The following is a 19,399-nucleotide window of genomic DNA, read 5'->3' as shown; positions in this document are numbered from 1 at the left end:
TCTTCCTGTTATCATTATTATAAATTGATCAAATATTCTATCGAGATCAATTATTAGTACAATATTTTCATTAATCCTACTATTAGGGTTATATCACGAATGAAACCAAGGGGCCTTAGAATGAGCACATTAGGGTTGTAGTTAACTATAACATTTGATTTGCACTCAAAAAGTATTGATTTCTCAATCTACCTTAAATAAGAAGCGATAAATTGCAATCAGTTTCGACCTGATCTTAGATGATTTCATCCTTATTTATCTTAATTGAAACCAAAGTAGAGGTATATTACTGTTAATAATGTTATTGAAATTTATTTCCAATTAAAGAAATGTGTTGATCAAATTAAAGCTCCTAACTTTTCATTTTAATGGTTTAATTCCATTAACATTTCTCCGTTTATATAGTTTAAAATAAAACAATACATTTTCATTGTATAAAAAATATAACAGTATATTTATAAATACTTGAAAGTTAATAAACTTCCCCAACATCTTCAGTGTTATGCTTTACATAAGCTATTTAAATATAAAATTAACATAATCAACATAATCATCCATAAGACAAAACTAATTAAATAGATCTTAATTCTATTATTCTGTCAATTCTGAATTATCTGAGAATATTGGACATATTGATTATAGATTATCTGACCACCTCAATCCTCACTCCAACCCTGATCCATAGTTTTAAAAACGTGCTTCCCTAAAAATAGGGGTAGATAACTTACCCCATAAGTTCTAATAAAAGGTATAAACCATATTGATCCTAAAAAATTAGATATCATAAATGTCTTTAGTGATAGTAAATTATAAGACAAAGAAAACTTAGATACCTCATATCCAAATCAACCCCCTAATACTCTTACAATCAATGCTAACAGTTTTAAAGTGGCCGGTAAACAAATCATAGAAGGTGATGGGAATATAACTCAACTTAATATACACCCCCCTAAAATCGCTATTATAACCAACACTAATATTCTCTTTAACATAATCCATCCCTCATCATTTAATGGATGAAATAATGTAGAATTAAATTCACCTGTTATTGAATAATGTACTAATCGTAAAGAATAGCATACAGTCAAACCCGTAGAGAAAAAATATAAAAAACTAAATATATTAATATAAGATAATCTAACAATTTCTAAAATTAAATCCTTGGAATAAAATCCAGCTAAAAAGGGTATACCACAAAGTGCAAGATTAGAGATATTAAAACAAACAGCCGTTAGCGGTATTTGACTAAAAATATTTCCTATAAACCTAATATCTTGGGAATCCTTCATATTATGAATTAATGAACCAGCACATATAAATAAAAGAGCCTTAAATAATGCATGTGTTAAAAGATGAAAAAATGCTAATTTAGGAAACCCTATAGCTAAAATTCTTATTATCAAACCTAATTGTCTTAAAGTTGATAAAGTAATGATCTTCTTTAAGTCAAATTCAAAGTTAGCCCCTAAGCCCGCCATAAATATAGTAAGGCCAGCTATAAGTAATAAAAACTTAGATAATCAGGTATCCACAAATGCTCTATTAAACTGAATCAATAAGTAAACCCCTGCCGTAACCAATGTTGATAAATGTACTAAACCTGATACAGGTGTCGAGGCAGCTATAGCTGCCGGCAATCAAGAAGAAAAGGGAATTTGAGCTCTCTTAGTTATAGCAGCCAATACCACTATAGTACTTATTAATATTATAATAAAAGAATCCTTACCAAAATCGAAGTAATATACATAATTTCAACTCCCATATGCCATTATTCACGCAATAGCTATTAATAATGCTACATCCCCAATTTGATTAGATAAAGCTGTTAATAAACCCGCATTATAAGATTTAACATTTTGGTAGTAAATAACTAAACAATAAGAAACAAGCCCCAATCCATCTCATCCTAATAAGATTCTAATTAAATTTGGTCTAATAATCAAGAATATTTTTGATAGTACAAATATTAATACCAAAACAATAAATCGATTGATAGTCAAATCACCATGTATATATTCATCTCTAAAAAAATTACTAAAGCTGAAATAATACAAACCCTATAAATAAAAGTGATATCCAATCAAACAAAAAGGTTATAACAATCGAACTTCTATTCAAATTTAATACTTCTCACTCAATAAAAATCACTAAATCGTATATAATAAAATAAAATCCTATAATTACCAAAATTATTGCTACAATAAACAAATATAAAAACTTAAAAAACAAATAGACAATGACCATAAAATGGTTTAAAGTAGTTACCTACATCACTGGTATCACAAACCAACATTTTACTTTAAACTATTTAAACACAATCACAATATACATAAATCTCCCTTTAACACTAAAATATTTAATGGTAATCAATGAAGCAGAAGTAAAATTAACTCACGACTATATCCTCTTGAACAAGAATAAATTCCAGAATATATTATACCATGTTGGCTATAAGCATATAAATATAAAGTATATACCGCTCTAAAAATGACAACAATATTAATATAACCATGGACACTCATGATCAAGCGACCAATCTATTAAATAGACTAATTTCACCTATTAAGTTTAAAGAAGGAGGCGCAGCTATATTAGAAGAACTAAGGAGAAATCATCACATAGCCATTGAAGGCATAAAATTCATCAAACCCTTACTTACTAACATTCTTCGTCTTCCAAGACGCTCATACGTAATATTAGCTAATGCAAATAGACCAGAAGAACATAAACCAAGAGCGATTATAAGTGTATAACTTCCTCTAAACCCTCAAACACTTAATGTTATTAAACCCCCTAGGAAAATCCCTATATGAGAAACCGAAGAATAAGCAATTAAAGCCTTTAAATCCGTTTGATATAAACATACTAAACTGACTAATACTCCCCCAACCAAACTAATAGCAACCCAAACATAATTATACTTTAATCCCAAAGAAACCATTATTGAATAAACACGTAACAACCCGTATCCTCCCAACTTTAATAATACACCTGCCAAAATTATGGATCCAGATACTGGAGCTTCCACATGTGCTTTTGGTAATCATAAATGAACAAGAAATATCGGAATTTTTACTAAAAAGGCCAAGATTAAAACCAAGTAAAACATAACATTAAACAAATTTACATTTCTCAACAAGCTTAAATCCAAATTACCATAAATTCTATACACATTAAACAACCCGACTAATAAAGGTAAAGAAGCCAATAAAGTATAAAACAACAAGTATACCCCGGCTTGTAACCGCTCAGGTTGATACCCTCAACCTAAAATCAAAAACAAAGTAGGAATCAGTCTACTTTCAAAAAACAAATATAAAGAAAATATACTTATTCTTCTAAAGGTACAGTATAATATCAATAATAAAAACAAAACATAAATTTGAAATAATTGATTATAAAATTTAACTCGATAAACCGTCCCTCTCGCCGTAATCATTAATGCACAAATTCAAAATTTTAATAAAATAAGCCCATAAGATAAAATATCTCCTCCAAAACAATAGCTTAAATGACCAAAATCGCCTGATAGAATGCAACCCATAAAAATATAAAAGTTATAAAATATATCAAAGACTGAACCACCCATCAATAATCAACTAAAAACATAGGGGGACTAAAAATACGATCATAAATATAAACTTTAACATTGTAAAACTCTAAATGTTTGAAAAAATCATTACCATGAGTTCGAATTATGGAAACCAACACAGATAATCCTCAAGCCCCTTCACAAACAGAAAATGTAAAAAAACTATACTAAAATACAATTCATAATAAAAAAATTTAGATATAAATAAAGCAACCCAAATAAACTCAACACAATAAATTCCAAGCTCAACAATATAGACAATAAATGCTTACCTTTGGAACAAAAAGTTCACACTCCTATTAAAAATACTAGAATCAAGACAACTCAACTTATATTTATTACCATTGTTTGAGTAGTTTAATAAAAACACTGGTCTTGTAAACCAATATTAAGATTTTCTTCTAAAACTCAGAGGAAAGAAAAATTCTTTTCACTAACCCCAAAAATTAATATTTTATACTTAAACTACCCTCTGAATTTTAAATTTAAGAATTCTTGTCTTCAATCTTCTTAATAGTATAATTTTTATACAAGCTAATCATCCTCTTGCTATAACCCTTATTATTATTGTACAAACATGCGTTATCTCCATAACTGTCGGTTTAATATCCTCCTCCTTTTGATTTTCCTGCATCCTATTCTTGATTTTCCTAGGAGGTATATTAGTTCTTTTTATCTACATCACTAGTTTAGCTTCTAATGAACTATTTTATACTTCTATAAAAACCTTTGTCATTACTTTATTATTAATAACTCTAATTTTAATAATTTCGTCGATAACAGATCCATATTTTACCAACATACTTACCAAAAATATGGACCTTACATCAATTGATCTAATATATAACTCTTTAAATACAGAGGCTGCTCCCCGTTTAATTAAACTCTATAATAAACCCAACCATCTTATTACCTTAATATTGGTAAACTACTTATTCCTCACCTTAATCGTAATTGTAAAAATTACAAACATCTTTCAAGGTCCTTTGCGACAAATATTTTAATGGCCAAATCACCCCCCTTTTAAAATTGCTAATATTGCCTTAGTAGATCTGCCTGCCTCCTCCAATATTTCCGCTTGGTGAAACTTTGGATCACTCCTCGGCCTTTGTTTAATAATCCAAATTGCCACAGGTCTTTTCTTAGCTATACACTATACTGCTAATGTAGACCTAGCTTTCTCTAGTGTAGCTCACATCTGTCGTGATGTCAACTACGGTTGACTCTTACGCACTTTACATGCCAATGGTGCATCTTTCTTCTTCATCTGCCTTTACCTTCATGTAGGTCGTGGTACATACTACGGTTCATATAACTATATGTACACTTGATCTACAGGTGTCGTAATCTTGTTTTTAGTTATAGGAACAGCTTTTATAGGATATGTTCTCCCTTGAGGTCAAATATCTTTGTGAGGGGCAACTGTAATTACAAATCTTTTGTCAGCTGTTCCTTATTTAGGTATTGATTTAGTTCAATGAGTGTGAGGGGGGTTCGCTGTTGATAATGCTACTCTCGCTCGATTCTTCACCTTCCATTTTGTCTTACCATTCATGGTTGCTATGATAGTTATAATCCACCTCTTATTCCTTCATCAAACAGGATCAAATAACCCCTTAGGTTTAAATAGAAACTCAGATAAAATTCCATTCCACCCTTACTTCACCTTTAAGGACATTTTTGGTTTTATCATTATAGTGGCTATCCTGCTATTATTAACTCTTCTTGAACCTTATATATTGGGAGACCTTGATAACTTTACTCCTGCTAATCCCTTAGTCACACCTGTCCATATTCAACCCGAATGGTATTTCCTTTTTGCATTTCAATTTTACGATCTATCCCTAATAAGTTGGGTGGAGTAATTGCATTAGTAATATCCATTGCAATTCTTCTTATTCTCCCTTTTACTGCAAATAATAAATTCCGTGGAATCCAATTTTATCCAATTAACCAAATTCTATTTTGATCCATAGTTTCTATTGTCATCCTTTTAACATGAATTGGTGCTCGATATTCTAAATGGTCAAATCCTTACCGTCCTGTACTTTCTTTACTACATCTTAAATCCTTTAATCTTTTATATTTGAGATAACCTAGTAAACTAGTTATTAAGCTTATGAAAGCATATGTTTTGAAAACATAAGACAGAAGTTCAATTCTTCTATTAACTTTACTAAATAAAATCCATCAAATAAGTAAAGAAAATATATAAACCCTTAACCCTAGGAAAAATAATAAAAAATTAAGTGATAAAGGTAAATAAGCCTTCCATGCTAAATATATTAATTTATCATACCGAAATCGAGGATGAGTTCCTCGGACCCAAATAAATATAAAGGCTAAGAAAGTCAACTTAAAAAAATTGATAAAACATCTCCTCCTAAAAAATTATACAAAACAATATTCTTATAAACAAAATACTAGTGTATTCAGCTAAAAAATTAATGCAAATCCACCTCTTCTATATTCAACATTAAATCCCGAAACCAACTCCGACTCCCCTTCTGCAAAATCAAAAGGAGTTCGGTTAGTTTCCGCTAAACATGATGAAAATCATGCTAACATAAGGGGAAAGGTCAGAAATATAAATCACACATAACCTTGAAGACTCATAAATCTTATTAAACAATAATTATCTACTAAAAAATAAATCTTAACAAAATCAATGCCAATCTCACTTCATAAGAAATCGTCTGAGCAACAGCCCGCAACCCTCCTAATAATGCATAATTAGAATTAGATGATCACCCCGCAATTATTACAGTATACACTCCTAAACTTGTGCACACTAAAAAATAAAATCCCCAAGTTAAAAGTAAACAAAGTTGTTAAAAAAGGATAAATTATTCAAGTCATTAAAGCCAAAAATAATCTAAAAACAGGAGAAAAATTATATATTAAATAATTTGATGCTACAGGGTATGTTCCCTCTTTAGAAAATAACTTAACTGCATCAGAAAAGGCTGTGGAAATCCAATAAACCCTACTTTATTAGGTCCTTTACGAATTTGAATGTAACCTAAAACCTTCCGCTCCAATAGAGTAAGAAAAGCCACCCCAATCAATACACAAATGACCAACATAACGACCCCTAAAATTCTTATTAAAATCTCTATTAACAATACTACCTGTAATACTCTTACATTTTTGAATTCTAAATTCAATACACTTCTCTGCCAAAGTAGTATTAATATTTATCACCTATATTAAAAATTATTTTGAATATTTGGTCCTTTCGTACTAAAATATTCATCTATTATAAAGATAGAAACCGACCTGGCTTACGCCGGTCTGAACTCAGATCATGTAAGGATTTAAAAGTCGAACAGACTTATTAATTCAACTTCTACACCTAATCATATTCCTTAATCCAACATCGAGGTCGCAATCTTTCTTGTCGATATGAACTCTCAAAAAAAATTACGCTGTTATCCCTAAGGTAACTTTATCTTATAATCGCTATTAACGGATCAAATATTCATAAATCAATGTTTGTAAAACAAAGAGTTACATTTATCTTTGTGTCACCCCAACAAAATATGGTAAAATACATATTAATAATACCACTAAACAAAATATGTACAATTCCATATAAAGATCTATAGGGTCTTCTCGTCTTTCATATTCATTTAAGCCTTTTGACTCAAAAGTTAAATTCTATTCATTACACGGAGACAGTTAATGTTTCGTCAAACCATTCATTCCAGCCTTCAATTAAAAGACTAATGATTATGCTACCTTTGCAAGGTCAAAATACCGCGGCCCTTTAATTCCACTATCAGGGGGCAGGCCCGACCTTAAATACATCTCAAAAGGACATGTTTTTGATAAACAGGCGAACATTAAATTTGCCTAGTTCCTTCATATAAATTTACATTCACTAAATATCTTACACTTTTATATACTAATTTTATCATTATTACATTTACATTCATATTATGTAATTCACTTCAATACTCAACTTAATATTATTATAAAATAATATTACAATAAAATAACTTATAACATTATTCAACTGATGGCTAATTTAAAGCCTATAATTCTTTACAACTCCTATAATAATTATAAATTCTATTCTAAAGCTTATCCCTTAAAATATTATATTCAATTAACAGTTAATATATTAATATAAAAACTACTATTAAATACTGAATTAAATTCATTTCTTGAAGAACCAGATATCTTAAAACCGACTAATATTTCATTACAAATTTGTTATTCTTGATAATAATATTACATTAACCAACATAACAAATTAGCTCTTTTTAATTCGGGAAAAATTAATCTCTATTCCAATTTTAATAAACCCTGATACACAAGGTACAATACCAATTTACTTTTCTAAAATTTTATTTTCAACTTTTTCAATTTCCCTTCACAGTACTACTCCACTATAAATAAATAAATTTGTTCTATTCCTATACTAAAACATATATAATTAATGTTATTTCAATTAAATCAAACTTTCCTATTCATCAAATTTTAAATTGATACCTTCAAAATAATTCGAATCGCACGAACATCCTCTCAGTGTAAATGAAATGCTTTACTTTAAGCTTTATTTTGCATTCTAGATACACTTTCCAGTACATCTACTATGTTACGACTTATCTCACCTTATAATGAGAGCGACGGGCGATGTGTACATGTTTTAAAGCTAAAATCACATTATCATAATATAACAATATTACTTTCAAATCCACCTTCAAATGCACTATTCCTTTTCAATGCAAGATCCATTTAATTTTTTTATTGTAATCCAACTCTTACTTGATCATAAGCTGCACCTTGACCTGACATTTACTCTAATAAGAGTTATAGAAAATTACCACTCTTAAAAAATAATCTTACGACGGCGGTATACAAACTGATAATAAAACAAAGTCGATTATAACGTGTATTATCGATTACAGGACAGATTCCTCTGAAAAGACTAAAACACCGCCAAATTCTTTAAGTTTTAAGAACATAACTATTACTACTCAAGTAACAATATTTACAATTGGAATAATAGGGTATCTAATCCTAGTTTATAATCCAATTTTCAAAGCTTCGTATACTAATTTTAAACCCTAAATAAATTCAAAATTCTACCTTAAAATTTTACATTTAAGCTTATTAAAAATTTACTAACTCCTACACTAATAATGTTCACTTTAACCCTACGTATAACCGCGGCGGCTGGCACGACTTTAGCCGGCTACATATTATATTACTAATTCCAAGTCACCTTGATAAGTAATATTAAATACTGCAAATATATTTTACTATTTAAGTTCATAAATCTATAATCACAAAAATTCACATGTCAAACATATAAAAAGTAAACAATTAAGCAAGAATAAAACTTTCTAAATTCATTATTAAACAATGGATCAAATAATTATATCACTAATTGTAACATAACATCACATAAGTATTAATATACAATATAATGAACCCGTTTTGAATATTTCCTGGCGTTGAATTTTCGTCGCATTTTTCGCCCCTATACAATGAAAATATTCACCTATCCACAAAATAACATATGGGACACATTCACTTAATACTAATTATTTTACTTTACAAACTTATAAGTGCTGTGGTCGCCGCACCAAAGCAGCACGTAATAAATATTTAATTAGAATAATAATCATAGTATTTTTTGTGTATATTTCTTGAAATATATACTTAAATAGGTATATTAATATAAATGTATATTTAAAATAAATACTTTAACTTATTACCAAAAATTAAATAGATAATGAATATAGGTTATTATATATTTATACCTATATCTAAAGTATATATTATATAAACATTTATTAGTATATTTATTAGTATATATAGTATATTTATTAGTATATACATTTATTAGTGAAAACAGTGGCTGGGTGAAGTGGCGGGCATCTACCTGAGTTCTGTGTGACAAGTAGGCCCTTCTTCACCTGAAGGTTAAAATCTACAAAATGGGTCCAGCAATTCTACAAAGATGATCATAAACTTTGTGTAAATGAGATGAAGATACTCCGCTGGGTCCAAAGAGTAACCAGGCTAGACAAAATTCCAAAGGACACAATTCACCCGTCTCTGAGAGTAACACCAATATTTGAGAAAATGAGGGAAGCCATGGTTCGATCACCTTCAGCGAAGGCAATTATGTGGCGCACAGGGTGAAGAGGCAGACAGTAGAAGGCCAGCCAGCTCTGTGAAGACCCAAATTAAATTGGAAAACCCGCATCAAGAAGGACCCGAGTAGTACCAATTCTGAAGAAAGTGCAATACAAGATAGAAGTTACTGGAGGAGAGTTACCAGAAAAGCCGACACTACTTGAATGGGATCAGGCAAAGAATAATAAGAATAAGAAGAAGACTTTTTAATGTATTTGTAAGGATTCCTTTCACATTATGAAATAACACGCACACATTGATAATCGAGTGGCATGATTAAGAGCGATTCTCCATGTTTCCATCATTTGAACTCGAGAAAAATGTTGAAATTGTAATTCTCTATGGTCATGACCGCACTGTTTCTTAATAGACAGCATACCGTAGGTTACCAGGCAGAAATCACATACGAAGTAAGGACACAATACTGCTAGTCGCGGTGACTCGAGTCCATAAATAAAAGTAGAGCAACAACATCAACGACCACAAAAACAAGAACAAGTTCAACAATCAGAATACAGGAACAAGATCTTCATCACGGCAACAAAACAATAAAAGTAAGAACAACAGCAACAGGAACATCAATAACAAAAAAGAACAACAAGTAAAACATCAACGACGAAAAAACAGCATCATGACAACAAAAGAACAAAAACAATAAGTACGATAACAAAACCGTGGCCTCAATTAAGGTGCAGCCCGAGCATTTGCCTGGTGTAAAGATGGGAAGCCATGGAAAGCCATCTTCAGGGCTGCCGACAGTGAGGACAGAGCCCGCCATCCCCGGAATGCAAGCTCACAGCTACGTACCCGAACCGCGAACAGAAACAACAAGTTCTATTACTAAGAATTTAGAGTCCAGTCCATGGCAAAAGAAAGCGGAGAGCGTAGAGCGGTGGAATAATGGCTATGGTGAGGGAGAAGATGCAGGACAAAATAGAACACACTGAACCGGAAACAGAGTAAATTATTTCATTAAAAACAACTTTTTATGAGAGTGAGCTAGATTTATGCACTGGTTTCGTCTACAACCCTCCTGATGCCTCTCCACTTGCAAAACATTTTATTTTTCGGTGAGTTAGCATTAACAATTATTGGTATTCTAAATATTTTTGAAGACGTAGGCATTGTGCTGATGGGGACTTCAATGATAGGGTTGTGGATCAGAGACCGTTTTATGACAAAGATACAGGGAAACTATAGGTATTAAAAAGAGAATAAGTCAAAATAATGGATGTAATAAAAATGGCGAAAACTGTTAAGAGTTGTGTGGTACTGAAAAACTATACAGTTTGAATGGGTTGTGGTATGGGGATGAAATGGAGAACTTGACATACATAAGAGAGACAGGGGGTAGTGTTATAGATTTGGTACTATCTTCAAGGAATGCGTTGCTTATGATTAAGAGCATGAAATTCGAGAACCAGGAGAGTCACATGATTTACCAACTATTATCAGAATAGAATATATAGAGAGTAGTGCCTCAAAAAACTCCACGAGGAAATTTAAAGAGAAGTCAGTTGCTAAGTACAGAAGGAAAGAGGAGATAGGGAAGGATATGATGAATTATTATGAAGAAGAAAGATGTCAAACAGTGAAAACTGGAATAGACTGAATGATTGAGAAGAACCAAACGGATGGGTCAGTGAAACTATTAGAAAACACTATTGAGGTGGCCGTAGAGAGGATATGGGTAAAGGAGGTGAAGAGTAAAATAGGCATAGTAAAATAGAGCTGTTGGTACACTGATGATTGCAGGCATAAAGAGTGAGAAGTAATGAGAGCATTAAAGGCATACAGAAATCATGGAGGACAGAATCAAAGAATTGAATTCTGTGTCAAAAGGAAAGAATGAAGGGAATGGTAGAGGCAAAGGGCTGATGAACTAAATAGAAATTCCTAACGTAATGAAAATAGGAAATTGTGGAGGATAATTGAGCGGATATGCGGCGAGCAGAAAGCTGCTTGGCAAGCTGAAATAAATCGTGCTGACTGCGTGCAGTGCTATAGGAAATGATTTGATTGTGAAGACAGGTGAAGACCTAAATTAGAAGAGAGTGGGGTATAGGGATGATTGGAATGTACTGTGCCTATATTAGATTAGGAAATATCGACAGAAGGAATAAGAGAGATTTTACAAAAACATAAGAAAGGGAAAATAGGAGCTATTTTGGGGATCACTAACGAATTTTGGTAGCGTGTGGCAACAATAGATATATCCTAGAAAACAATGTCAAATTATTTAATAAAATATTTGAAAGGGTAGACTTTCCATGATATGGGAAGAGAAGAACTATCTTCCTGTTCACTGCTCTCAAAATCATTCGAAAATATGCCACTTAGTCCATCTGCGACCACATTTTCAGATCCTCTAATGTGTCGCACATCAAATCGAAAGGCCGAAATTCTGATAGCCCAACGGGCTATACGTCCAGTACGACGAGGCCTAGCTAATATCCAATTTAAAGCTTGATTGTCTGTCTCTAATTCAAATTTCACATGCTCCAGATAGAGGCGGAATTTCTCCACGGCAAACAGGACTGCCAAACCTTCTAGTTCATAGAAGGAGTACTTGGCTTATTGAGCCGATAATGTCCTAGACGCATAGGCAATTGGCTGCCTTCCGAGTTCCGTTTCCTGAAGAAAGACAGCAGCAACAGATAATGTAGAGGCATCAGTTTGGACTATGAATTTCTTCGAGAAATCGAGCATGGCTAGTACAGGGGCGTTACAAAGAGCTAATTTAAGGCCTTAATTTTTTTCTAGTTGCTTTACGTCGCACCGACACAGATAGGTCTTATGGCGACGATGGGACAGGGAAGGCCTAGAAATGGAAAGGAAGCAGCCGTGGCCTTAATTAAGGTACAGCCCCAGCATTTGCCTGGTGTGAAAATTGGAAACCACGGAAAACCATCTTCAGGGCTGCCGACAGTGGGGTTCGAACCCACTGTCTCCCGGATGCGAGCTCACAGCTGTGCGCTCCTAACCGCACTGCTAAGGCCTTAAAAAGCAGTTTGCTGCGACGACCCCCATTCAAATTTGACACTTTACCTACGAAGTAGGTTCAGCGGCGTCGCCCTATTAACGAAGTTAGGAATACATTTCCCGAAGAAATTCACCATGCCTATGAAACTAGCAATTCCTTTGATGTCCTTAGGCGGCTTGAAGTCACGAATAGCATGCGTTATGGAGTGGTCTATAAAAACACCATCGGGTGACACACTATTCCATAAAATTACATAGAAGGTTTAGCAAAAGCTACCTTAAATAATTTAAATTTTTAAAATTTAATTTAATTTTAAATTTTAAATTTTAAAATAATTAAAAAATTGATGTCGGAGAAGACACTATCCAGCAGTCTAGTACGTACAGCTGCGCCTGTGGGGAGCCGAAAGGCACGCGCCTGTATTCATACAAATTCCAATCCGTAGAGAAAGCCGTTAGATGTTTCGATTCTTCGGCCAGAGGTATTTGACTATATGCCTGGTTAAGATCTAGGATGGTAAAGAACTTAGCCTTGCGAAGCCTTGAAATACAAGAATGAAGGTCCGGTAGGGGCACAGATTGTAACACGACCTACGGTTCAAAGCCCTGTAATCAATAACAGGTCTGAAACCACCTTGGGGATATCGGCACAAGAAAAATGGGCGATGACTACGCCGACTTGGAAAGACGAATAATACCATCCTTCAACATTTGGTCGTTAATCTCCTTAAGGGCCTTCATTTTAGGTGGGGATAACCTATAAGGAGGAAACCTAACTGGAATATAATCGGTTAGCTCAATCTTATTTTCGATACTGTCATTGACGCCAAGGGTTTCTGAAAATACATCAGGAAAAGACTGACACAACCTTCTAATATTTTCATCCTGCTCCTCAGGTAGATGCCTAAGATCTAATGACATCTCACTGTGGGTAGGTGAAATCGATGAAAATGACACAGAATTACATTTCAAAAGAGGAATTTTAAAGTTACTAAGAAACTTGAAGGTGCACGACTTGCTCTGGAGATCGAGCACAAGACCGGAATGAAACATGAAATCGGCCCCTAATATTGCAAGGCAAGACAACTGTTTAGACGCAAATAACTTAATTTTCCAAGTAAATTTTGAGATTTGAACTTTAACAAAAACGAAGCCTAAGATTTCCAATGGTGACGAAATTGCCGAAACACATTTAATGGAAGACAAGCAATAGTCCGGAAATTTGCAACAAGCTTTCAGTTTAAGGTACCGTTCTTCTGAAATAATGGAGGTAACCCTCCCTGAATCTAACAACGCTGTTACGGGTTCGTTATTCACTTCAGTTTTTAGAAATGGCATGAATCCAGGGGTCTCAGAAGCAATTTTAAGGCATTCCCCAGGGCCTTCGAACAATAATTTAGAGGAAGGTTCTTCCGTGAAGGCTGAGCCTCGGGAAGGTGAACATGGTGACTCAGTCGATGACACAAGTCACTTCCTATTGTCTGGGTTAGTGGAGCCAGCACCAGAAGTTGAACAGGACGGTGTGCTGTTAAGTGCAGTGCAATTCTTAGCTAGATGGGAAAACGCCACGCACTTGATACATCCTTAGAACGGACCTGCTCCGTTGCTAGTTCCACTAGATTTAACCGAGGGGCATTTATTTCTAAAGTGTTCCGTTGATCCACACGCAAAACACCTGCGTAATGGAACGGTTCGGCGAGGTAGTGGCCGAGAACTGTTAGATGACGGAGTTGGCTCCCTAGCGACTCGTAAAGTGTCGGCATACCTCACTCCTTCCGCTGACACTGCTATTGTCTCAAGTTCCGAGAAGGTTTGGGTCGGGCGGCAAAACATAGGTACGACCTATAGGGCGGAGAGGTTCCTTCTACTAAAGTTTGGACAATTTGATCTTCTGGAAAATGAAGAGCGAATACCCTAGTATAAAACTTTACAATATATCTTGAATAAAGTCGGCAGGGTTCTCGTCCAACCTGTGTACTCTGAAGTAGTACTTCTCTATTAAGGATGACATTGCTCTAGCTGGAATAAAATTAGCCAGAAGATGGGCATGAAAATCTTCTATCGAAGATCTATTAGCTATTGCTTTTACGATCTTGCTCGATAGGACACCTAGAGATTAGGTGTAAATTATTTGAAGAATTTGAGAATGAGAAAGAGCAAATACCAAGGCATGGTCTTGAAATTAGAAATGAAATCACCTCATTAGTTCATTTAATAGAAACCTTGGATATGCCTTTAAGTAACATGGCTAAGGGGTGGGGCAAAATGCTAAACCCAGGCGACATACACTGACTGACAGAGCAAATGCAACACCAAGGAGGAGTGGTTCGAAAGGGATGAAAGTTGGGGAAAAAGCAGAGACGGCACGGACGAATAATTGATGTTTATTTCAAACCGATATGCAGGTTACACAATGCGCACGGCATCGACACAGTAGGATGTAGGACCACCGCGAGCGGCGATGCACGCAGAAACACGTCGAGGTACAGAGTCAATAAGAGTGCGGATGGTGTCCTGAGGGATGGTTCTCCATTCTCTGTCAACCATTTGCCACAGTTGGTCGTCCGTACGAGGCTGGGGCAGAGTTTGCAAACGGCGTCCAATGAGATCCCACACGTGTTCGATTGGTGAGAGATCCGGAGAGTACGCTGGCCACGGAAGCATCTGTACACCTCGTAGAGCCTGTTGGGAGATGCTAGCAGTGTGTGGGCGGGCATTATCCTGCTGAAACAGAGCATTGGGCAGCCCCTGAAGGTACGGGAGTGCCACCGGCCGCAGCACATGCTGCACGTAGCGGTGGGCATTTAACGTGCCTTGAATACGCACTAGAGGTGACGTGGAATCATACGCAATAGCGCCCCAAACCATGATGCCGCGTTGTCTAGCGGTAGGGCGCTCCACAGTTACTGCCGGATTTGACCTTTCTCCACGCCGACGCCACACTCGTCTGCGGTGACTATCACTGACAGAACAGAAGCGTGACTCATCGGAGAACACGACGTTCCGCCATTCCCTCATCCAAGTCGCTCTAGCCCGGCACCATGCCAGGCGTGCACGTCTATGCTGTGGAGTCAATGGTAGTCTTCTGAGCGGACGCCGGGAGTGCAGGCCTCCTTCAACCAATCGACGGGAAATTGTTCTGGTCGATATTGGAACAGCCAGGGTGTCTTGCACATGCTGAAGAATGGCGGTTGACGTGGCGTGCGGGGCTGCCACCGCTTGGCGGCGGATGCGCCGATCCTCGCGTGCTGACGTCACTCGGGCTGCGCCTGGACCCCTCGCACGTGCCACATGTCCCTGCGCCAACCATCTTCGCCACAGGCGCTGCACCGTGGACACATCCCTATGGGTATCGGCTGCGATTTGACGAAGCGACCAACCTGCCCTTCTCAGCCCGATCACCATACCCCTCGTAAAGTCGTCTGTCTGCTGGAAATGCCTCCGTTGACGGCGGCCTGGCATTCTTAGCTATACACGTGTCCTGTGGCACACGACAACACGTTCTACAATGACTGTCGGCTGAGAAATCACGGTACGAAGTGGGCCATTCGCCAACGCCGTGTCCCATTTATCGTTCGCTACGTGCGCAGCACAGCGGCGCATTTCACATCATGAGCATACCTCAGTGACGTCAGTCTACCCTGCAATTGGCATAAAGTTCTGACCACTCCTTCTTGGTGTTGCATTTGCTCTGTCAGTCAGTGTAATAGGTGACGGTATAGGATGTTGAGAATGTTCAAGTACTGCACTGCTCATAAAGAAAGGTGGAAGTTGTCTTAGATGATCAGACACTTGTTCCGATCGGAAAGATGTTTGTTGCGTAGCCACTGATGTCCTACTCTCAATAGCCCTACTAGAGTACTCTTCCGCAGCCAAGTTTACCGTTTAAACAAAGTCATCTTTAGCACTAGCGGCCCCCAATAACAATTGACTAGTTCTTTTCGACATATCAGACAGGTGTTCCAATAGATTACTCGCTTCCTTAGCATGATCATCCTTCAATTTTAGAGACAATAGGCCCCTAGCCCTATTATAAAAATGAAAGAGTCTAGCTTGAACTCTTTTCAGTTGATTAGCAGAAGGATCACTTACTTCAAAAAACTAACGACAGAAGCTATCTCGGTGGTAATATCAGTGACAAAGGCTCATCAGTTTCTTTGTCCCCAAATACCGGGATACAAATGGGACATTCTAAAGATTCCTTAAGTTTGGCAATATCTGCCACAACCGTGCCGCCAGATTGGACCTTCATAATTAGATGTTCATAAATCAATTCCTCCTTGCGCAAGTACCCGGGTACAAGAACTTCACGAGGACCAGATATATTGATGGAATTTTGAAAATCTCCAGCAAACAAGGAAATTTTTAGAATTCGGAGTTAGTTTCTATCATTAGCCGTCAAAGGGGGCTTGATCCAGACCCACTGAACCACGCTATGCTACCACTTGTTCCGGTGATTCCATGGTGGACAGAGGTGAAAGAAAGTGCGGGCATGAATGGGTCAAGATAGGACAATCAGGAGACTGATTTCAAACTTTAAAATTATGGTTATATTTCTTTCTCAGCTCCCTTTTTTCTTTTTTAGGAAATAACACTTTACAAAATTCAGGTACAAAAGATCATAAGATTGGCTAACAATATTAGAAAATCGAATGACAATTAATTGACAACTTTGAGCTTTAAGTTCCCTAATTATACACTCTTCAAGAGCACTGCGGCTCCTTTCAAAAACAGTCAAGGAGACGGATTTCCCAATACCTTTACACAATAGTTAGAGCATCCTTGCTCTACAAGTTTATCTAGGAGACTGCGCTCCAAACCTTATAACCGTACAGCCTTCTAAAGGCAACATTTAATTTTTACATTAATAACCGGAGCATCTTTGCTCTATAAATTTTACACTTTCAAGGCCTCTCTAGACACAACCTACATTTAACAAACAGTATTAACTGTCTATGCTCCACAGTAAGATATATCTACATTAAAGGTAAGAAATAAAGTTAGCAGTGGTATCTAGTACCCATTCTATCAGGCCTTTGTGGAAAACAACAGGTTAAATTACTGGCCCTAAAATAAAAAATTGTGTGGAGGCGAACTCTTGCACTCCTAGAAGTTTACAATTAAATGGTTAAAACCCGATTTGGGCTTGTGGCCCGAAAATACAGAGGCTAACAAGATGGAGAGAATATTTAAGTTACCAGATTACAAACAGAAAACGGTTACAAAATCATAGTCACCTAAAAATCAACTTGAAGGGGAATTCGAGAGGGTACCGCACTCTCTATTCCCTGATTATGGTTAAGTTTCTTTGGCTTGTTTGAAATTTACATTAGAAGATTGAAATTTACATTTTAGGAAGATCGAAGTTAAATTCTTAAGATTTGAAACGTTCCCCTCGAGCGAGCTGTCAAAGACTATTACTTAATTAAACCAGGACTGCCATTACCTTGAACTGATGTACTGCTCGATGATGAACGAGGCACCTCGCCTCCTTTGTAAACACACACACACTAGACTGGAGCGAAGAATAAGACCAGGTGACTCGAAAAATATCAGCTTTTATACCCGAGACGAAAGATCCAGAAAATTCTGGGCTAAGGCCCGAACCCCACCCCCCCAGTCTTAGTGGGTAATTTAAATAGATACAAGAAAACTCGTATTAGCTGAAATTTAAATATACAAAATTTCCTATTGGCCAACATCTTAAGTTGCGGGAAGAGCAAGAAGTGTTGTAAACTCTAGCACACCAAAAAAAAAAAGAATAATCAATTCAGTTTAGGAAGCCTCGCAGTACAAAATTTCTTTATTATTTTAGTAGCCAATCTTCACACCAGAATGCAGAACATAAATTTGTAGTAGGGACATCTGTTGACAAAAGTTCAAATTTCTTGCACGAGGTGTGACAAGTTTTAGACTGGAGATGGCATTCTCCAAGGCGGTTTATTTAAATGAACTGGGCGGGTGTACCTTCCGCTACAGTAACAATGATGATATTCCCTCAAGATTATTGCCCTGAAAGATAATGGAACTGAAGTAAAAGAGACAATATTCACAAACAATCCATTGTTCCCTTCTTAGTAGAGCTGGTAACATCATCTAAAGCACTTTTTTTTTTTTTTTTTTTTTGCTAATTGTTTTACATCGCACCGACACAGATAGGTCTTAGGGCGACGATGGGGCAGGAAAGGGCTAGGAGTGGGAAGGAAGCGGCCGTGGCCTTAATTAAGGTACAGCCCCAGCATTTGCCTGGTGTGAAAATGGGAAACCACGGAAAACCATTTTCAGGGCTGCCGACAGTGGGGTTCGAACCTACTATCTCCCGAATACTGGATACTGGCCGCACTTAAGCGACTGCAGCTATCGAGCTCGGTCTAAAGCACTTCTTGGTGAAGAGCAACCTCCCTTCGACAACTTCTCTTTCTATTCATGGCTTTTACGCTCGACGATAGGATATGAATCCAATTAACAATATAATGTTTGTTTTTGGAGAGACACGTTTTCCAAGTGGAAAGAAGACAAAAAAAAAAAGACGTTTTGAACACTGGAGGACCTACAAGGCCCCTAACAATTAATGTAATAATAATAATAATAATAATAATAATAATAATAATAATAATAATAATAATAATAATAATAATAATGGCATTGGCTTTACTTCCCGATAACTACATT

At 35.9% G+C, this 19,399-nt stretch overlaps 1 pseudogene; it reads right to left on the bottom strand.

Annotated features, from left to right (window-relative positions):
- Nucleotides 1-500: 500 nt before the first annotated feature.
- On the bottom strand, nucleotides 501-2,243 carry LOC137498447 (NADH-ubiquinone oxidoreductase chain 5-like; annotated as a pseudogene).
- Between the last annotated feature and the right edge of the window lie 17,156 nt (nucleotides 2,244-19,399).

The sequence above is a fragment of the Anabrus simplex genome, chromosome 2 (genome assembly GCF_040414725.1).
Source record: "Anabrus simplex isolate iqAnaSimp1 chromosome 2, ASM4041472v1, whole genome shotgun sequence".
Lineage (NCBI taxonomy): Eukaryota > Metazoa > Arthropoda > Insecta > Orthoptera > Tettigoniidae > Anabrus > Anabrus simplex.
Note: the sequence above shows the minus strand (reverse complement) of the source record. Positions and strands in the feature narration are given on the sequence as shown.